The sequence below is a fragment of the Harpegnathos saltator genome, unplaced genomic scaffold (genome assembly GCF_003227715.2).
Source record: "Harpegnathos saltator strain DR-91 unplaced genomic scaffold, Hsal_v8.6 scaffold188, whole genome shotgun sequence".
Classification (NCBI taxonomy): domain Eukaryota; kingdom Metazoa; phylum Arthropoda; class Insecta; order Hymenoptera; family Formicidae; genus Harpegnathos; species Harpegnathos saltator.
The window spans coordinates 1,145,473-1,156,091 of NW_020229970.1; positions in this window are offsets into that span (position 1 = coordinate 1,145,473).

A 10,619-nucleotide genomic window follows, 5' to 3' on the forward strand; every position below is an offset into this window, starting at 1 on the left:
CGACATCGATACGTGTGACAAATTTCGACAATAGAACGCAATCAATGATTGTGCAAGAGGCGCACAGGCATGGAAACATGCTTCCGAACACCATACGCGGCATCATATGCGGTCCCTCGAATTGCGGCAAGACGAATGTTCTCATCAGCTTGCTGGAAAGTCTGCGCGGTCTGCGTTTCGAGAACTTGTACGTGTACTCAAAATCGTTGCAACAACCTAAATATCGCTACTTGGAAAATTTGTTGAAACCGATAGATGAAATTGGATACTTTACATTCTCCGATAACAGCGACGTGATTCCAACGACGATATTTATCTTTGACGATGTGGCATGTGACAAGCAAGATACGATAAGAGAATACTTTGCCATGGGTCGTCATTCAAATGTTGACTGTTTCTATCTCTGTCAAACGTACGCAAAAAATACCCAAGTATCTTATACGGGACAACGCAAATTTTCTGATTCTCTTTAAACAGGATGGTACCAATTTGAAACATGTGTATAACGATCATGTGAACACCGACACATCATATGAGGATTTCAGTGCATTGTGTTGCAAATGTTAGAAGCATAAATATGATTTCACAGTGATTGATACGGACAGCTCAATGACCAACGTACGATACAGGAAAGGATTTAACGACTTTGCTGTGTTGTGAGATGCTCAATCATCGTTGCAACCTCAACGTGGTAACATCTTCAATGTCCACGAGACAAATATATCAATGATGAATAGTAACGTGAAGATCATGGATCATGAAAAGGTAGCGGAAGAGATTGCGAAAACCAGCGAATCGATCCGCAAGAAGTATCGCGCTTTGAAAACCGGTAGAATTGTTGAGAATGCTGCATTGGAGAGACACTTTAAACCTATTATTGAACCTCTCAAGCAAATCGCAGGAAGCAGCGTTAATGTGAAAAGTAACGTTGATGTTAAAACTGAGCCACTATCAATGAGTACAAGCGAAGAAACAAAGAGTGTATTAAAACCCGAAAAAAAGATAAAGCATAAGGCAAAACTTTCACCAGTCGCATTGACTCCGCTGAAACGGAAACTATTCAAAGATCCTTCGATAGTTTCTACATTGACGGGAGCTCTACAATATGAGGAACCACATGAATCTTCACTGATCGACAATCTACTCACTGATGATGATGAGAATGTTTCCGAAACCCCCGATGAATCGGTAGTGACATCCGTTAGACGTCAGTTGCGAATGTACAAAGGACAACAAACTTTACATGATTATTTTGGTCCGTTGGGTCAAAAATATCAGGTGTAGTAAAAAGAAATCCATTATTTTTGCATGAAATTGAAGACTTTAATTACCATAGTTAGAATGATCCGATTTAGGTCAAATATGCGCCGTTTTGTTCGATAACTTGTTGCCATTTTGAAGGTAATTTCATTATGCCTCTCTCATAGAAGCCCTCGTCCCTATTGGCAAAAAATTGAGACAGTCGATTTTCACAAGCCTCTCTTGAAGCGAATTTTTCACCAGCAAAATTGTTCGTCATGGACAGGAACAGATGGTAATCACTTGGTGCCAGGTCCGGACTATAAGGTGGATGCATAAGAACCTCCCAACCAAGCTCCCGGAGCTTCTGGCGAGTCACTATCGATGTGTGTGTGGCCTGGCGTTGTCCTGATGGAACACAATTCCTCTCCTATTGGCCAAAGCTGGCCGCTTCTGGGCGATTGCTTCCTTCAGACGGTCCAATTGTTGACAGTACAGTTCCGAGTTAAGAGTTTTGCCGTAGGGGAGCAGCTCATAGTAGATAATTCCCTGCCAATCCAACCAAACACACAGCAAAACCTTCCTGGCCGTCAATTCTGGCTTGGCCACCGTTTTCGCTGGCTCACCGCGATTCGACCATGACCGTTTTCGCTTGACGTTGTCGTAAGTGATCCACTTTTCATCACCAGTGACCAACCGCTTCATGATCGACCCAAATGGGTCGATTTTGTTACGATTCAGCAGCGATTCGCAGATGAAAATTCGATCCATGAGGTTTTTTTTCGTTAACTCGTGTGGCACCCATATATCGAGCTTCTTTTTGTATCCAGCCTTATTCAAATGGTCCCAAACGGTTTTTTGTGCAATCTTTAGCTCTTGGGCAATCGAAACAGTGCTTACATGACGGTCGGACTCGACAATGTCCATGATTTTATCGATATTTTCGACAATTGGCCTTCTAGTGCGTGGTGCATCTTTGACATCGAAATTATCGGAACGGAATCGACGAAACCAAAATTGCGCGTGATTGGCTGTTACAGTATCAGGACCATAAACACCATTCACATTTTCAGCCGCCTGGCTTGCGTTTTCGCCTTTATCGAAGAAAAACTGTAAAATATAGCGTATTTTCTCTTTGCTAGTGTCCATCTTTGACGCGCGCTCAAACAAAACTGAGTCAACTAATTACAAAACTGTCACAAAAGTTTTTTTAGTACGAAATCTCATCTTTCTAACGCCATCTAGTGGAACCCGATCGGACTTATACAACGCGAGATACAGATAACTAAAGCCATCTATTGGAAAAATAATGGATTTCTTTTTACTACACCTGATATATGGGAGCTGTGCTAAGTAGTGGAAAAGATAACACCATAGATTATGTTTACGGCGTACGTCTTAGTAACAATGGAGCGATGCTCGGTGATAAACGTGTCGATGTGGACAGAGACAATAATATAATCATAGGCGAAACAGGATACATTGGAACACCCGGTCTTTACGAGCTAATATTCAAAAGAATCCCCGACGATTCTGTGTACACCGAGGCTGATATGCAAAAATACAAAAGTATACTATTGGCAACGAATGCTCATAGACGCGGATACCTCCCGCAAAATCCGATACTCGATAACAAGGGACACAAATATAAACATATAATCGCGCCTAGTATCACATGCGTCGAGCGATAAAGTGGCCGGAAAAGGTTTATACGCATCGCAAGCTATGATGACCTTAAATGACAACAATATCGATTACGTGCATTGGGATGATCCCAACGAGCTGGTGGATCGTCTGCGATTGCTTGACGCTTCGCGCCAAGCCGGCAACAACGCTCATGACAACGAAATATCGATTATCGAAGAACTCCGCGAAGCTGGTCTTATTATAAATTAAACAGCGCTGCACTGACACGAGTCAGTCAGTCAGTCAGTCAGTTAGCCGATACAGCATCAGCACAGCTTGCTCCGAAATGTCGATGCATAAGTTTGGAGTGTTGCCAGACAGCAATAGTTCTCCGATCGAAGCGCATCAATGGAATGAACACGTTGAAAATTACATACATCAAAATGCCCTTTGTTTAAACGCTGCCAAAGTTTTTGACGCAAAGTCGCGCAAGATACAACATGTAGCGCAACCTGAAGCCGACAGTGACGTTGCAACCAAACAATACGTGGATGAATATGTTGCAGGTGTGAGATATCATTTAAACAACGTTGCAACCAAACGATATGTAAATGAAAATGCCCTTTGTCTAACCGCCAATAGTAAAGGTCGTGATGGCAAATGTTTCGATGCAAAAATGCACGCGATACATAATGTACCGCAGCCGGAAGCCTTCAATGACGCTGCGCACAAATATTATGTGGATGAGAGTATAAAGTCTGTAAAACTTCTGTTGCATGAAAGTAACGTTGAGAAGAAGCAGTATATCGATGAGAATATAAATGCTGTAAAGCTTCTACTGTATGAGAGTAACGTTGAGATGAAGCAGTATGTAGATGAGAATGTTAAAAAATTGAAGGATTGGCTGGAAGACTACCGGAAGAAAAACATACAGAGCATGAATAGCATTCATGAGAACATATACCAAATTTTAGACTGGAGCTCAGAGATAAAGCAATCAAGGGAAATATAAAAGTAGAATATTACAGTTAAATTGACATATAGTATCGACATAAGTGAGACGGATCATCACAAGCTGCAATGGCAAAGCAATCATCAAAATTTAACAAAAAGAAGAAAAGTTCAGAGAAGCAGCTCATCGGTAACGAAAAGCATCAGTTGGTGGAGGAGTTGCACGCTCCAGCGAGAAGATATTTTCCCCGTAGACGCGTCATAGTGCGCGGATACGATGATCTTTGGCAAGCTGACTTGGTAGAGATGCGTCCTTACTGGCGATTTAATAAAGGCTACCACTATATACTCAGTGTTATCGATGTATTGAGCAAATATGCGTGGGCTGTACCGATGAAAAGCAAGAGCGGTAAAGAAGCAGTGACAGTATTTGCCAGGATATTTCAAGAATCTGGAAGATGTCCGAAAAATTTGCAAACGGATCAGGGAAAGGAATTTTATAATGCGGATCTGCAAAAACTCCTTAAAAAACACGGTATCAATCATTATTCTACGTACTCGGTAATGAAGGCATCTATTGTGGAACGATTCAACCGCACGTTAAAGAACACCATGTGGAAAATGTTTACGTTGAATGGAACATACAAATGGATCGACTCGTTACCGCGCCTTATCGCGGAGTACGACACACGGAAACATCGAACTATCGACATGCGTCCTATCGACGTGACACCCGAGATCGCCGATAAGCTCCTACACACAGTCTACAACAACGTAGAGATCGCTGCGCCTGCGAGATTCAAAGTGGGTGATCTGATACGCGTGAGCAAATTCAAAACCATCTTTAAAAAAGGCTATACACCGAATTGGACAACCGAAGTGTTTAAAATCGTCGAAGTGCAGATAACTAATCCAGCGACCTATCTGCTTGAGGATTCTCGCGGAAAGTCTAAAGCCGGAAGATTTTACGAATACGAACTGCATCGCGCTGCTAATCCTGACGTTTATCTCGTGGAAAAGGTGTTGTGAAAAAGCGGCAACAAGGTTTTAGTGAAATGGTTGGAATTTGACGACTTGCACAACTCTTGAATGCACAAAGAAAATGTATTGTAACCAATTCTTTGTTATAAACACTTTTTTATTACAATATCCTATTATAAACAGCTTGTAATAAACCATCTTTTATTATAGTTAACAATATTTCTTACAAACAAATATATGTACAATGATCGCTTTTCATTTTACAATATATTAAGTGAGTGCAAAAGTTCGTGCGGAGTTTCAATAGATGGAGTTATAAGCGTCGTAAAGTGTTGTCATTAATACTTCTATCTACATATTATATAACGTTGGAAAGGTGACGTCTTCAACTGTTATTAAAAAAAAAATCATTTGTTTTCATACAAACTGCTTCGAGAAATATCACTTTAAAAATGAGTATCGATAAGGTGCATTTACGGCATGTTATGCTTTACGAGTTTCGGAAGGGAATAAACGTTGCCGCAGCCGTAAAAAACATTCAGGATGTTTATCAGGATGAAGCACCAGCTAAACGAACTGTGGAAAAATGGTTTGCTAAATTTCGGCGCGGAGAATTTAACCTTGAAGACGAGCCACGCTCTGGTCGACCTTCTGACATTGATGACGATGTTTTGCGTACTTTAGTGCTCAATAATCCGCGAATTTCAACAGAAGAAGTTGCTACAGCACTAAACGTTGACCGATCAACCGCTTTTCGGCGTTTAAAAAAGATGGGATTCGATTTGAAGCTCGATATATGGGTGCCCCATTTGCTGACCGAGAAGAACAAAATCAAGCGAATTTCTGCAGCCGTTTCTTTACTCGGGCGGCTCAATAACGTGTCGTTTTTGGATCGACTAGTGACGGGCGATGAGAAATGGGTCCTCTACAACAATGTTCAGCGCAAACGGACATGGAAACAATCAGGTGAGCATGATGACGCAATGCCAAAGGCCAGTTTGCACCCGATGAGGGTGATGCTCTCTGTTTGGTGGGATTGCAAGGGCATAATCTATTTCGAGCTTCTCCCCGCTGGCGAAACGATTGATTCGGACAAGTACTGTCGCCAATTAACCAATCTGAATTGAGAAATAAAAGAAAAACGTCCGATTTTGTCAAATCGCAAGGGAGTAGTCTTTCATCACGACAACGCCAGACCACACGTTTCGAAAAAGACGCTGCGCAAACTGAAGAGCCTGAAATGGGATGTCTTAACGCATCCACCGTATTCTCCTGATATCGCACCATCTGATTATCACTTGTTCTGGTCATTGCAAAATTATTTAAATGGAAAAAACTTTGACTCTTTGGAGGCCTTAAAAAACGGCGTCTCTTCGTTCTTCGAATCTAAACCGCGCAGTTTTTATGATCGAGGCATCCGTATGCTGCCAGAACGTTGGGAAAAGATTATAGAAAACGATAGAGAATATATCATTGATTGAATAAAGATTTTTGTTTGCCTAATCACTGTGTGACTTTTACTCACAAACTCCGCACGAACTTTTGCACTCACCCATGTGTACTCACCATTTGCACTCACTCAATACATGTATGCACAATGATCGCTTTTTTAGTTTACAATTGTATCTTGTAATGTCCCCATGGTAAAGTGTCTGTTGAGTCTAGTACGGTATACCGCTTGTCATCATACGGACTCAGAGCAGTTTTCAGTTCGGACACGGTGTAGACTTTGTGCATTTTGGATCGTATGCATGACTGACGTTGCTTTTCGACCTCGTCTCTCAGACACTACATATAATCATCAAACGTTATAGTTCGCGCTACGACGTTGGTCTTGACACCTTTCGCCTTCTTCGTGTCCTTTTTGCTTTCTACCTTTAGCGCGTACATCTTTGCTCTGAGTCCGACGAATTCCGTCATAATCGCTCCGTTATTTTCATCTTTCATCAGACCCGGCACCTTCTTGTTGGCAAGTAGTATACCGTACGCGTTATCAGCGGGATAATTACTCGTATCAAACTTAGAAATATCGCGTTTCATGTGCTTGAAAATATCATCGCATTGGATATGGTAGATTAAACTGTCAGTATCGGTGTACATTACTTTACATCTGTTCTGATACAGGGAAGACATGTACTCGTGATGAAATTCGTACAAGCAGGTCTTGCATATGTCAAGGATACACATACCCACATAGATCGGCTTGTTGAATTTCACCTCGAGTTTATGTAGCTCAACGGCGATTAAATTTTCCGAAAAGACACTTCTGCTATGAAAATTTGGTCTCACGATCATTGCCTCAGCACCGTATCGTCCGTCCTATTTTGTTAACAGTTTTACGTCTACGTGATTGCGAACGTTTTCCATGGTTTTGCCGAATACAGCGTTGTTCATCAATTTGTACAAATTTTTCTCAAAATTGTTTGTCGCGCGTGTTCTAAACTGCATGTTAAGTTCGATATAATCGCGGAGCCATGGAGATTGAGCAAATTTGAGTATACGGTGTATCTTTCCAATACGAAGACTGTGACGCATGCACTGCTGCAGGTTGCGATAATGAATCACATAACGCTGCTTATCGCATAAGGTTGCGAGAAGCTTATCTTGCTTTTGTTCGGAGATTTGCCCCGCGTCGGACAGAACGGTAGGTCAGTGTGCGCGTCGTGCAGATGTTGCGGATACTCCAAGTCGACCTCCAGAATATATCCTATGGGTGAATCTAGCGCGATTGATGATACGTCGAAATTCGATACATCATCATCAACCCATCGAAATTCGGCGTATGGCAGCAGTTGACACATTGCCCAACCGTACAAGTTATTTACATCGAAGTACATCAAGTATGATGATGGTTGCAATGGATCGTAAGACTGCACGTACTTGTTATTGGCCTTTGCGTATCTACCGGAACATTGACTGACAAGGGGAGGACGCATCGACCGGGAAACGGTTTGGAACGAAACTTATGAAGTTAATAGTACTTGACTACTAATAACTCATGGTAATAGCATACGATGCAATACCTCTTCGTTTTCGAGAAAAAACGGTCTAAAGAAAAGAGCCATCAAAGTGTACGAGTTAGTAAGAGAAGTATTCAACGAAGCGTAGCATTCGTAGCGTTACTAGCAACGTAGCACAGTAGCGAAGGTAACGAACTACCGAACTACCGAGCTGTGACGGCTGAAGTTCGATCCCTGCTGTATGGTTTTTTTTTATTCTGTAAGTATAAAAACGAAACAGAAAACATTAATAAATAATAAAACTGCATTTCTTAAATATATTAGTGTTTGTTAAATATATTATTAATGATTTAAATTGCAAAAAGACCGTAAATCTTATCTATAAAATATATAGTGTATGAGAAAATTTTTTTTATATAATAATTGCAATGGAAATAGGAATAAAAATATTGTTATGAAATATATAGAAATGCTATTAACCCTTTGCGGTCGATGCCGCTAGGTTGGCATTCATGATTGCCTGGCGTGCGGCACGGCAAATGAGGCTAGCGATAATGAAAGAAAACTATCCTCCCGATGCTAGATTCAAATGTTTAGATCAACTTACAGATATCCATGTTTATCGATCTCTTCGAAATCGGCCGATCGCAAAGGGTTAAACTAATATGAGATAATTTTTCGTAATCTTATATTGTATATATAAAATATTTATTTCTGTTACAACTCTCTATATTGTGTAGAAGTCGTATTGTGTTGAAGTTGTGTTGTGTCTTTATCTCTTCTGGCAATCCCCCTCCAGAAACTTCCTTCGTGTCATTCTAAACGATCGTTAAGAATGACGAAATGATTCGAGCATCGGAACAGTCGTCAGTAGAGCAAGCAGCAGTGTGCGTTTACTAGTGACACAGAACAATTCGGTGATCATATTTAAATTACATATATCATAACAATGTCAGAGAATCCTTCAACAAGCAAAATAGTTGATGTAGAATCGCTAGAAGAAAGATCTTTTGAAAATGAAGATTTTAAAGGTGAATTCACTAATGCTCTCATATATGCGAATTCTATTTACGAGAATAATGAATTATTATCGAAAAATCCTCCAGCGAAAATATAATATATTTTTACTCCTATTTCCATTGCAATTATTATATAAAAATTTTCTCATACATATTTTATCATATATATTTTATAGATAAGATTTACGGTTTTTTTGCAATTTAAATTATTAATAGTATATTTAACAAACACTAATATATCTAAGAAACGCAGTTTTATTACTTATTAATGTTTTCTGTTTCGTTTTTATACTTACAGAATAAAAAAAAACCATACAGCAGGGATCGAACCTCAGCCGTCAGCTCGGTAGTTCGTTACCTTCGCTGCTGCGCTACGCTGTTTCGTTGAATACCCTTCTTACTAACTCGTACACTTTGTTGGCTCTTTTCTTTAGACTTTTTTCTCGAAAACGAAGAGGTATTGCGTCGTATGCTAATACCATGAGTTATTAGTAGTCAAGTACTATTAACTCCGTAAGTTTCGTTCCAAACCGTTTCCCGGTCGATGCGTCCTCCCCTTGTGAGACCACCGCGAATACCGCGCTCGATGAACATAACCATGTCGATATCAATGAGCAATTCGAAATTAACGCCCATATGCTTCAACATAGCATTCCACGTAAAACCAGGCAAAGTGTAATAATACGCGCGGGATCTAACCTGTAACTTTTGATACAACTATTGCGGAAATTTTCAAAAATATCGGCTAGTAACAAGACATCGGTCTTCAGATACAAGTCGCTATATTCACCCAAGGTTTGAATGGAGAATCGCCGCCAGATGTTCACAGCGTGCGCGTAATCGCTCTCGGATACCGTGTCACCCGTCAACGAACTGTAAAATGACTCGCGCGGCGGTAAACACTGATCCTGCAGCTTGTCCGCGCAATCAAGGTGTTCGTACGGAAAGACACCCTTTCGCGTCAATAAATCAAAATCCGTGTCGGACAAATTTGAAAATTCGGACCGAACAATTTTTAATTTGTCGTGGTTGAGAAAAGACGCCAATTTATCGAGACTAGAACTAAGAAATTTGTACGAATCGATGAACCGCAATTGTATACAATTTTTCCATTTATTCCTACTATCCGTAATGTTTCCTACAGTCTTTGTAAACGAAATATATTTCTCTTTGGTTATCGGTAGTACAGTGATTGAACCTTCGAACGCGGTTGCTATATCTTTGATGATGAAGTGCGAATCATAACCGGATAAGTTGTGAAAGACCACGGGAATGCAATAACTGTCTTGGTAATTTAGATTGCAATTGGAATGCGCGGGACCTCTGTACCGCCCAGTCAGGTGACAATGATCGGTCACGCGTGTATCATCCTTTGTAAATGATTTCTCGCACACATGGCACAGCGTAGCGTTCCGAAATGTCTCCCCTGTTCTTTCAACAAAGTTTCCATGGAGACACTTGCAGACAAAATATCCTTTATACGATGTGCTAGTTCTTCAAGTTCTTTGACAAACCACGAGATGCAATCCGGATCGCGACGACATCGATACGCGGATAACGACTCATTGTAGGAACATCGCATGTAATACGCTATACTAAATACGCTATGATGTTGATACGCATACGAACTCGTTTGTTTTTCCCTCGGCGCCTTCTCCAGGATGCATTCCAAGTCGGCGTAAACTACAAACAGGACCCGCTCCTTCCTGCAGTAGTTGGTGAAGCTGAGCCATTTGTTATCATCATTTGGCAAGGCGATGGCGCAGTTATTCATTTTTTCACAGTCGACGGTATGGCTTTCCAGCTTCTCGCTCGAGCTGAAGTAATGCAAACATCTGGAAAA